The 12,500-nt window shown below is 39.9% G+C and overlaps 1 protein-coding gene across 1 annotated transcript in view; it reads left to right on the top strand.

The window, feature by feature from the left end:
* Window positions 1-12,500, top strand: part of LOC145395738 (hematopoietic prostaglandin D synthase-like) — a 238,227-nt gene that overhangs the window by 67,445 nt on the left and 158,282 nt on the right. The window lies entirely within an intron of this gene.

The raw sequence follows: 12,500 nt of genomic DNA, 5'->3' as shown, positions 1-12,500 counted from the left end.
GTTGTAGAAATAGAAAGTTGTGGAAATAGAAAGTTGTAGAAATATAAAGTTGTAGGAATATCAGTCGTACAAATACAATGTTGTAAATGTAAAGCCAATCTCTTATCAGCTGTAGAAATGAAACATATTTTTATTGGTTGCATTTATTTTGGAGGACTTTGTGGCTCAGTGGAATAGACGATGACTGGGCTCTATATCCAAACACTTCTTCGTGACTAGCGTTTATACTGTCTCTCAGTTTTATCTCACTTTCTCTCTCCCTAACACTTCTTCGTGACTAGCGTTTATATTGTCTCTTGCCTCTCAGCTGTTTCTCACTTTCTCTCTGTCTCCCTCTCTTCTCTCTCCCCTCTCCTTTCTCTAATCCTCTTTTCTCCACGGATTAGCCTACCCCTCTCACTCTTTCTCCTCTCTCTCTCCGATTTCTCCTTTTCCTGACTTTCTCATTTTCTCGATTTTCACTCCCCCCATCCTCCCATCCCCCCCCTCCATCTCTCTCTCTCTCTCTCTCTCTCTCTCTCTCTCTCTCTCTCTCTCTCTCTCTCTCTCATCCACCACACTGACAGAAATGTGAGAAAAGTTGAATCCGGGATCTCTCTCTCTCTCTCTCTCTCTCTCTCTCTCTCTCTCACACACACACACACACACACACACACACACACACACAAACAAAATATCCAAATCATTTAATACACAGCCACGCCCACACCAGCAGATTGAGCCGTCCCCACAACACACAAGACATTTATTTCCGGACTAACCCGCATTTATTTATTTATTTATTTCGATATTCACGATTATTATTATTATTATTATTATTATTATTATTATTCAGGAGATATTTGGGGGACATTAAAAAAAAAGAATTACTGCTTTCTAAAATTATTCAAAGACGTGAAATTGCCGCCAAAATTATCGTGTGTGTGTGTGTGTGTGTGTGAGAGAGAGAGAGAGAGAGAGAGAGAGAGAGAGAGAGAGAGAGAGAGAGAGAGAGAGAGAGAGAGAGAGAGACAGACAGACAGACAGAGACAGAGACAGAGAAAATTACCTCAAAAAATTATTCAAAGGAAGATGTATTAAAAACGCAAAAATTCAGCTCAAAATCATTCAATATCTTACAGAGAGAGAGAGAGAGAGAGAGAGAAATTACCTCAAAAAATTAATCAAAGGAAGATGTATTATAAACGCAGAAAATCATCTAAAAATCATTCAACATATTACCTTCACGTGATGGCCAAGTGTCATATTATTTCGGTCACAGCACTGCCATATGTAAAGAAGAATATAATGACAGTGACCGTACATTTTTGGACTGCCCGTCTTCACCTTTTGGGGCGACTGTACAAGGTTGGGGTAGTTGAAGGGCATGCAACACTATTATTATTATTATTATTGTTGTTGTTGTTAGTTATTATTATTATTATTCTTATTGCTAGGATAAAATGACAGACAACCCAATCCCTATTCTTATTCTTCTTATTATATTATTATTATTGTTGATACCAACGTTAACGTATGGAAGTGAAGCTTGGACCTTGTTGGAGGGACACAAGTCAAGAGTGAGAGCAGTGGAAATGAGTTATCTGAGAGGATCATGTGGAGCCACATGGAGAGACAGACAGACAAATAAGGAAGTGAAGGAGCGTTGTGGTGTGGATGTGGATGTGATAGGAAGCGTTAGGAGAAACAAACTGAGGTGGTTTGGCCATGTGGAGAGGATGGAGAGTGATAGACTGACGAGGAGAGTGTATGTGAGTTGGAAAGGGAGGGGGAGGCCAAGGATGAGATGGAGGGATGAAGTGGAGAGGTATATGAGCGAGAGGGGTATGAGCTGGGAGCAGGGCAGTGAAATGATGGGGGACAGGGCGACATGGAGGCGATTTGTTTGTGGCCACTCCTTACGGGATTAAGGCGTCTGGCAATAGATTGATATTCCACATTATCATCCCCCTGCATCTCCATACAATTTAACATCCATTCTTAATCTATTGCTACAACTAAGCCTTCGATCTGGAGAGGGTAAGTTTGGGCCAAGTTAAGGTGAAAAGAGTATAGAATCAAATTACAGTCCTATACTCAAGGCCACGATTTTCCCTTGTCAAAATTAGCCCTCAAAATACTAGTAAATTATTGTTCTAAAATTACCTCCAGAAATAAAGTGGAGGAATTATGCCCCTCAGGATTATTACACGTATAATTATCCTACCTTAAGGGGGGAGGGGGACGGTGGTTAGAGGCGTGGACTGAGGGATGAAAGGTCGGCAGTTCGATCCTAATCTGTGGAAGGGAATAATTCTTGGATTAGAAATTGGTGATGTTTTTGGATGAAGGGTTGTCTGCCTCCCCCACTCTCTGTCTGTGTCTGTCTGTCTGTCTCTCTCTCTCTCTCTCTCTCTCTCTCTCTCCAGCTGAAGGGTTAACTGTCTCCCCCATTCTCTCTCTCTCTCTCTCTCTCTCTCTCTCTCTCTCTCTCTCTCTCTCATCTAGTCCTTTTTTTAGCCCATCAGGAGCGTAGGGGACCCGGGCTAAGCTATACAGTCCTGACATTTAAGACAGCGTTGACCACCCTCACTCGCCCCTGGGTAGCATTACGATATCAGAAAAAGTCCCTCGGATCTAAACTACCCCATCCAACTGAAGCACCGTAACCCACTAGACCACCAGGCTTCATTCGACTGTCACTAACACTAAAAAGTCAGGTACACGCTTGAAAGAAAACGTTAGTTCGTATTACAGCAGCTGAGGGGGTCACTGTGGTATCTTTTTTAACAGACGTGTTTTTACTTCTACCTACGCTCCTCATGGGACTGAGTGGATGATGATGATGATGATGATGATTTACTGTATATGACGATGATGGTGATTAATAGGATGATGATGATGACTGTGATGGTGATGATGGTGATGATGATGATGATCTAGTATGACGATGATTAATATGATGATGATGGTGGTGGTGGTGATGATGATAGCGATAATGTTGTTGTTGTTGATGATGATGATAGTGATGATGGTGATGATGATGATGATGATGATGTTGATAATGATGATGATTCTATCCTTCAGTTCACGAATTTTTTCTTGATCAATAAAACCGCCATCTCTCTCTCTCTCTCTCTCTCTCTCTAACTACTTACTATCTTCCCTACAGGTATGTCCATGGGAAGCAGTCAGGTGTGTGAGGCAGGTGTGTAAGGTAAGAAATAATTCAAGAAGGTTAATTTGCTTTCACCTGAGGGAACTGGTCCACTCCTAAGAAATATATACTAAGTCGTGGCTCCATGAAATTTGATGAGTCTCCTTGGTTACTAGTCAAATTATCCCTCCAATCTGACTACACCTGGCCATCAACCGAGGTGAAAGGGGTTAAGGATCTTTGATAGGTTAGAGTAAACGGAGTATGGTAGATATAATTTGATGTTGGTATATCTTCACACACACACACACACACACACACACACACACACATTATAAAACACACAAACATACATTATAAAACACACAAACATACATTATAAAACACACAAACACATACATTATAAAACACACAAACATACATTATAAAACACACAAACATACATTATAAAACACACAAACATACATTATAAAACACACAAACATACATTATAAAACACACAAACACATACATTATAAAACACACAAACATACATTATAAAACACAAAAACATACATTATAAAACACACAAACACATACATTATAAAACACACAAACATACATTATAAAACACACAAACATACATTATAAAACACACAAACATACATTATAAAACACACACACACACACACACACACACACACACACCACAACACATGCCTCACTCACCCTTTCCTTACTCGCTGCCTATACTCCTACTCAAAGCTGGCCCAGATTTCCGTCCTATTGCAGCTTATTTCACGTAGCTCAGTGGCAGAAAAAGACACTAATGCTACTCTACATCCTTTCCATAGCACTTCTTCATGACTAGCACCATATATGTGTTAATCTAGTGTCATAATTCTGCATTTTAGACGGAGAAGGGTCAAATTTGGGCCAAGTTAGAGTGAAAAGAGTATAGATTTTAGTCCTTACGTTATTTTACGTAGCTCAGTAGCAGAAAAAGACAATATTGCTGCTCTACATCCTTTCCATAGCACTTCTTCGTGACTAGTACCATATATAGTTAACCTCTCACTACAACTCAGTGTTCAGGGGAAAGAGGGGGCAATTTTAGGCCTAGTTGAAGTGAAGGGAGTATTGATTCCCGCCTCTCACCCTTCGTACTTGGTCTGCATGGGAAAGGGTAGTTTCTGTATATCACTCTCCCCGCTAGAGTAGGCCCGGTCATGCAGGGGAGCCTGATATTAACAGCAGTAGTTGTATTTTATTAGGTAGGTGTATTGGGTAGATTTAGGCCCGAGGTAGATAGGCTATATAATGCAAAGTATAAGGGTAGATAAGGCAGGTATAAGGGTAGATAAGGTAGGTATAAGGGTAGATAAGGCAGGTATAAGGATAGATAAGGCAGGTATAAGGGTAGATATATAAGGCAGGTATAAGGGTAGATAAGGCAAAGTATAAGGGTAGATACGGCAAGTATAAGGGTAGATAAGGCAGGTATAAGGGTAGATAAGGCAGGTATAAGGGTAGATATAGGTAAGTATAAGGGATGAGGTGTATAGGCTGAGGCTTGGCGGTATCAGGCTGGGTTTTTAATATTGATGTTTTTGTGCGTCTGGGAGCGGTGGAGGAGGAGGAGGAGGAGGAGGAGAATAAGAATAAGAAGAGGAGGAGGAGGAGGAGGAGAGAGAAGAAGAAGAAGATAAGGAGGAGGAGGAGGGGTAACTGAAAGGAGGAAGGAAAAGAAGCGGAGGTAAAAAGGAGAGGGAGAGGGAGGGAGGGAGAGAGAGAGAGAGAGAGAGAGAGAGAGAGAGAGAGAGAGAGAGAGAGAGAGGCAGCGTGTTTTAGGGTATTGTGATTAGGAATGGAGCCAAGATGTAGGCAGGGAGGCAGGAGGGTAGGCAGGGATGAAGGAGGGTAGGCAGGGAGCCAGGAGGGTAGGCAGGGAGGAAGGAGGGTAGGCAGGGATGCAGGAGGGTAGGCAGGGAGGCAGGAGGGTAGGCAGGGAGGCAGGAGGGTAGGCAGGGAGGCAGGAGGGTCGGCAGGGAGGCAGGAGGGCCGGCAGGGAGGCAGGAGGGTCGACAGGGAGGCAGGAGGGTAGGCAGGGAGGCAGGAGGGTAGGCAGGGAGGCAGGAGGGTAGCCATTAGGGGATTGATAAAAAGAGCGAGACATGAAACGGGCAGAGAGAGAGAGAGAGAGAGAGAGAGAGAGAGAGAGAGAGAGAGAGAGAGACATTCATTTATTTAAACCGTACCAAAAAAATCCTAAACTTTGGATTAAAAAGCTTGAAAAAGAAATGCTCTCTCTCTCTCTCTCTCTCTCATGCAATAAGGCACGTCGAGGGAATATTGGTTGTATTGTGGATTCTGTGACCCTCTCTCTCTCTCTCTCTCTCTCTCTCTCTCGTACCCTAAATCTCACTATTGGCTACCTTGTTCTCTCTCTCTCTCTCTTTTTTTTTTCTCTCTCTCATACCAACATAAATTTACCTACTTACGTCCTTCCACTACCTACCTACCATCCTACTTACCTACCAACATCTTTTTTCTACCCCTACTTACCTACACACATACCTACCTCTCTCCTTTACCTACCTACCGACCTACCTACTTAATTTTTGTATCTACTTACCTACTTACCCACCTGCCTATCTACCAACTTACCTTCCTATCTATATACCTCCCTACCTACTTACCGACCTACCTACCTCCATACCTTCCTTCCTACCTATCTACCTCCATATCTTCCTTCCTACCTCCATACCTTCCTACTTACCTACCTACTAACCTACCTTCCAAACCCCTTACCTTCCTATGTACCTCCATATCTTCCAATCTACCTACCTCCATACCTACCTACCAACCTACCTCCATACCTTCCTACTTACATACCTACCTACCTTCCAAACTCCGTTCCTTCTTTCGTACCTCCATATCTTCTAATCTACATACCTCCATACCTACCTACTACCTACCAGCTTCCATACCTACCTACCTCAATACCTTCCTACTTACCTACCTAACTTCCAAACTCCTTACCTTCCTAGCCATATCATTCAATCTACCTACCTCTATACCTACCTACCTACTTCCACACCTACCTACCTACCTACATTGTGTTGGGAGGCAGTTTGAATTAGATTTAGATATAGATCCAGACGAATCAATGCAAATGAGAGAGAGAGAGAGCATGAATGTGTGTGTGTGTGTGTGTGTGTGTGTGTGTGTGTGTGTGTGTGTGTGTGTGTGTGTGTGTGTGTTCAAATTTGCATCAGATTGTGGTCGAATGAACATGTATGCAAATGTGTCTACGTATACATGTGTGCGAGTTTATGTACGTTTCTCTGCTGGTGTCTTGTTATTGTTGTTGAGTAACTCAGGTCTGTACACTCGAGCAGACCCGTCAACCACAGGCAAGTAATCACCCCTGCATGGCCATCCCTTGCAGTAAACCGGTGCTCTCCAACAACAACACCCCGCCACAGCAAGTAGCGGTGCAGTGTATAGGTCTGGTTCCTGGATGGACGCCGCATTTGCGTTTCTTCACCCAGTTAACATGGGCACCATAACAGACTCCACATCGCCCCGTTATTTGGTTATATGGTCACCACCCAGCGTTGTAAATGGATTCCTGAGTTACAAGCAATCATTAGGCTTGTCACACAGGGTACAGCCACCTGAAGTAGAAAAAAACAGTAATAAAAAGCGACAGGCAGATGGGAAAAACAGTAAGAGAAGGGGATAGTCACAGGGAGGCGGTGGCTCAATCGGTAGAGAGTTGGCCTGCAGTCCTGACGGACCCGGGTTCAAATCCCGCTGAGGCAGGGAACAGTTTAAGGATTTGAATTTCATAAAATCAGACTTTACTGATCTACCAGAAGACCCGCCGACATGTCGTAAAAATACCCCCGCTAATACCAATACACCAGTCCTGTATAAGACAGCCCTAGCATGTATTCAATATGGACGGTGGGTGTTAGCGCCGAAGTGGTGACATGTAGAGGTGTGCGGTACGTAGGAGGACTACTGGGCCTTGAAAGCAGGCTGTGAAGCCTATGCCCAGAGTCGGTCACATTTAAAAAAAAAAAAAAAAAAAAAAAAAAAAAAAAAAAAAAAAAACAGGAATGATAAAGGTGAAGGAAGAAACAGGCAACACTACATCAAGTGTGTGGATGATGGAAATAAGAAGACAAAAAAGGAATGATAAAGATGAGGGAAGAAGCAGGCAGCACTACATCAAGTGTGTGGATGATGGAAATAAGACGACAGTAGGACAGAAACAAAAAAAGAATGATAACAGTGAAGGAAGAAGGCAGCACTACATCAAGTGTGTGGATGATGGAAATAAGACGACAGTAGGACAAAAACAAAAAAAGAATGATATAACAGAAAAGGAAGAAGGCGGCACTACATCAAGTGTGTGGATGATGGAAATAAGAAGATAGTAGGATAGATACAAAAAAAAAATGATAAAGGTGAAGGAAGAAGCAGGCGGCACTACATCAAGTGAGTGGATGATGGAAATTAGAAGACAGAAGAAGACACAAAAAAAGAATAATTAAGGTGAAGGAAAAAGTAGGCAGCACTACATCAAGCGTGTGGATGATGGAAATAGATAGTAGGACAGACACACACAAGAAAATGATAAAGGTGAAGGAAGAAGCAGGCGGCACTACATCAAGTGAGTGGATGACGGTCGCCACCACCTACCACTAGTTCAAGTTTGTAACACATGTATATTCGAATTTTTGGAGGGTCATGTATACTGGTTATTTATATATATGTATCTTTATGTATGTGTGTGAATATAGTGGTCTGGTGAATCTCTCTCTCTCTCTCTCTCTCTCTCTCTCTCTCTCTCACCTACCTACCTACCTACCTACCTATCTATATTATTATCTGCCTATCTCTTTCCCCTTTTGATTAGGTCCGCACTGCTTTTAATACTCTCTCTCTCTCTCACACACCTACCTACCTACCTATCTATATTATTATCTACCTATCTCTTTCCCCTTTTGATTAGGTCTGCACTTCTGTTACTACTCTCTCTCTCTCTCTTTCTCTCTCTCTCTCTCTCTCTCTCTCAGTGCACTTTTTCGCGTATTATCTTCACAGCTGCACCAACAAAAAACGGTGACTGAGTAATAAAGAAAACGGATTGTAAACACGGATTTTTTTTTTTTTTTTTTTTTAATGAAGAAAGTCGAAAAATAGAAAAAAAATAATCTATACGACTTTCACTCTAACTTGGCCTAAAATTGCCATCTACCCGCCTTGAATTCTGATTTATAACAACAGCTTAACACTAGAATATAATGCTAGTCACGAAGAAGTGATATGGAAAAGATGCAGAACAGTAGGCAGTGCTAAGTTATAACAACAGATTAACACTGGAATATGATGCTAGTCACGAAGAAGTGCTAAGGAAAAGATGCAGAACAGTAACCAGTGCTGATATAACAATAGATTAACACTGGAATATGATGCTAGTCACGAAGAAGTGCTATAGAAAAGATGCAGAACGATAGCATTGGCCTAAAATTGCCATCTACCCATCATGAATGCTGGGTTATAATTGAGTAACTAGAATATAATGCTAGTCACGAAGAAGTGCTATGGCAAGGACGCAGAACCGTAGCACTGACCTAAATTTACTGAGTTGTAACGAAAGATTAACGCTAGAATATGATGCTAGTCACGAAGAAGTGCTACGGAAAGGACGAAGAGCCGTAGTATTGTCTTTTTCCGCCACTGAGCTACGTGAAATAAGCTGCAAAAGGACGAAAATCATAGAATTACTAATGATGACGATGATGATGATGATGATGATGATGATGATTTAGATACTGATGATCCTGATGATGATAAAGAAGAAAAAAAAGAGGAAGAGATGAAGCAGAAAAGATGATGATGATGATGATGATGATGAAGAAGAAGTAGAAGAAGAAAAAGAAGAAGTAGAAGAAGAAGAAGAAGAAGATGATGATGATGATGATGATGCTGTTGTTGTTGCTCCCCCCGGCTCACCTAAACGTAAACCCAGTAGACTGCAGGCTGAAGTTCCATTTCCAAGATTCACTCCACCATCCTCTTTACGGGAGACAGGAAGTGTGTGTGTGTGTGTGTGTGTGTGTGTGTGTGTGTGTGTGTGTGTGTGTGTGTGTGTGTGTGGAGAGAGAGAGAGAGAGAGAGAGAGAGAGAGAGTTTTAATCAGCTCAGGAGATTGACTTTTCGAGTTGGCAAAGGATGGGATAAAAGCTTCATTAATTCCTTCAACAGTCAGTCTATGAGGGAAAAAGAAAAAGGAAAAGAAAGAAAATAAAGAAAAAAAAAGAAAATAAAGAAAAGAAAAAGAAAGAAAATGAAGAAAAAATATAAAGAAAATAAAGAAAAAAGATAAAGAAAGAAAATAAAGAAAAAATAAAGAAAAAGAAAAAAGATAAAGAAAATAAAGAAAAAAGATAAAGAAAAACAAAGATAAAGAAAGGAAATAAAGAAAAAAGATAAAGAAAAAAATAAAGAAAAAAAATAAAGAAAAAAGATAAAGAAAATAAAGAAAAAATAAAGAAAAAGAAAAAAGATAAAGAAAATAAAGAAAAAAGATAAAGAAAATAAAAAAAGATAAAGAAAGAAAATAAAGAAAAAATATAAAGAAAATAAAGAAAAAGATAAAGAAAATAAAGAAAAAAGATAAAGAAAATAAAGAAAAAAGATAAAGAAAATAAAGAAAAAAGATAAAGAAAATAAAGAAAAAAGATAAAGAAAATAAAGAAAAAAGATAAAGAAAATAAAGAAAAAAGATAAAGAAAATAAAGAAAAAAGATAAAGAAAATAAAGAAAAAAGATAGAGAAAATAAAGAAAAAAGATAGAGAAAATAAAGAAAAAAGATAGAGAAAATAAAGAAAAAAGATAAAGAAAATAAAGAAAAAAGATAAAGAAAATAAAGAAAAAAGATAAAGAAAATAAAGAAAAAAGGTAAAGAAAGAAAATAAAGAAAAAAGATAAAGAAAGAAAATAAAGAAAAAAGATAAAGAAAGAAAAAGAATTAGAAAAAAGAAAATAGAAAAAGAAAGTGAAAAAGAAAAAAAAAGAAAAAGAAAAACAATACGAGAAAAGTGAAAAAAAAGAAAAAAAAGGAAACAAAAAGAAAAAGGAATGAGAGAAAAGTTAAAGAAAAAAACAGAAAAAGGAGAAAGAAAAAGGAATGAGAGAATAGTGAAAAAAGAAAGAAAAAAAGAAAAAAGGAGAAAGAAAAAGGAATGAAATTGAAAAAAGAAAAAAGAAAGAAAAAAGTAAATAGAAACAGGAAAAAGAAAAAGTGAAAAATAGAGAAAAAAGAAAAAGAAAAAACAATACAAGAGAGAAAAGTGAAACAAAGAAGAAAAAGAAAAATGAACATAGAAAAAGGAAAAAGAAAAAGAAAGAAAAAGTGAAAAATAGAGAAAAAAGAAAAATACAAAAGTGAAAAAAAGAAAGAGAAAATAGAAAAAGAAAAAGAAAAAGAAAAAAGGAATGAGAGAAAAGAGAAAAAAGAGAAAAAAATAAAGAAAGAAAAAGAAAGAAAATGTGAATAAGGAAAAAGAAAAAGGAATGAGAAAAGTGAAAAAAGAAAGAAAAGAAAGAGAAAAAAGAAAAGAAACAAAAAGAAAAAGTGAAAAAGAAAGAAAAAAGAAAAAGAAAAAGGAATAAGAGAGAAAAGTGAAAAGAAAGAAAAAAATAGAAAAAGGAAAAAGAAAAAGTGAAAAAGAAAAAAAGAAAGAAAAGAAAAAGAAAATGAAAAAAGGATGAAAAAGAAAAGAGAAAGAAAATGAAAGAAAACGAAAAAAAAAAAATTGCCTTCAGGTACCAGGAATAAAACTAATAAATTCTCTGGGACGCACATCATCCACTCACTCGATGTAGCGCTGCAGGTGACTAACAAGCCAAATTGTTTCCTATTACTCTGGAAATAATTTACACGCTGGGTGGTAATCATAGCAAAACGCCTGGTGGACTAGTAGGTTAAGATAGTCAAGCTAGATGATGCCTATAAGGGTTTCTGTATCAATGGATGGGTTTATTGCTCGTAATGCCACTCAGGGGCGGGGGAGGCTGGTCACTCTTACCATAAAAAGGATTAGGTATTCATGGAAGATTATGGATGACACCGCTCGCTGGTGCAGTGGTAACGCTCTCGCTTGCCAACTGGTGGACGGGAGTTCGCGCCTCGCTCAGGTTGTGAAAAGTTTCACTGACGAAGTGGGTGGTTACTGTCCCCCTTGAGCAAGGAGACGGGTGTGTGCGTGTGTGAAGGTCACAGCCTTGCCCTTAGATCGGACTATATGAGCTCTCAGCTCCCTTCCGGGAGGGTAAAAGCTGACGATCACGACCATCAAGTGATCCTGACCGAACCGGTGAAAAAAAAAAAAAAAAAAAATACACACACACACACACACACACACACACACACAGTAAGGCTAATGAAAAATATTCTGAGATGATGATGATGATAATGGTGTGGTGGTGGTGGTGGTGATGATACTGATGATGATGATGATGACGGTGGTGGTGGTGGCGATACTGATGATGATGATGATGACGATGATGATGGTGGTGAAGGTGGTGGTGGTGGTGGTGATGACAGTGATAGTGGTGATGTTGATGATGATGATGATGGTGGTGGTGGTGGTAAGATGATGATGATGATGATGATGATGATGATGGTGGTGGTGGTGGTGATGACAGTGATAGTGATAGTGATGATGATGGTAAGTGAATAACAACTGGTAGACTGAGATGGTTTGGGCATGTGGAGAGGATGAAGGATGACAGCTGGGTGCAAAGAGTGAGAAATGATAACGTTGGGGGTAGGGTTGGGAGAGGCAGACCGAGAAAGACCAGGGATGAGGGACTGAATAGGGAGGCTGCCAGAGATCGAGCAGCATGGAGAGACGCCAGTAGGTGACCAAGGCAGATGTATGCAAGGATATCAGAAGCAACGATATTATACACATTCCATTAATCTACCCATCTATCTATTGCCAGACGCCTTAATCCCGTAATGGCTGGCCACAAACAAATCGCCTCCATGTCGCCCTGTCCCCAGCTATTTCACTGCCCTGCCCCCAGCTCACAACCCCCTCTCTTATACCTCTCCACTCCATCCTTCCATCTACCTATCTATCTATTGTCAGACGCCTTAAGCCTTTAATGGCTGGCCACAAACAAATCGCCTCGATGTCACCCTGTCCCCAGCTATTTCACTGCCCTGCCCCCAGCTCACACCCCACTCTCTCATATACCTCTCCAATCCATCCCGCCATCTCATCCTTGGCCTCCCCCTCCCTCTCCCTCCCTCCACCTCACTCACAAACACTCTACATTAATGATAAAAGTAAATAA

This window comes from Coenobita brevimanus, chromosome 33 (genome assembly GCF_032717465.1).
Source record: "Coenobita brevimanus isolate Jiangsu-jjx chromosome 33, ASM3271746v2, whole genome shotgun sequence".
In the NCBI taxonomy this organism is placed as follows: Eukaryota; Metazoa; Arthropoda; class Malacostraca; order Decapoda; family Coenobitidae; genus Coenobita; species Coenobita brevimanus.
The sequence above is the reverse complement of the archived record's forward strand: the minus strand, read 5'-3'. Positions and strand labels throughout refer to the sequence as shown.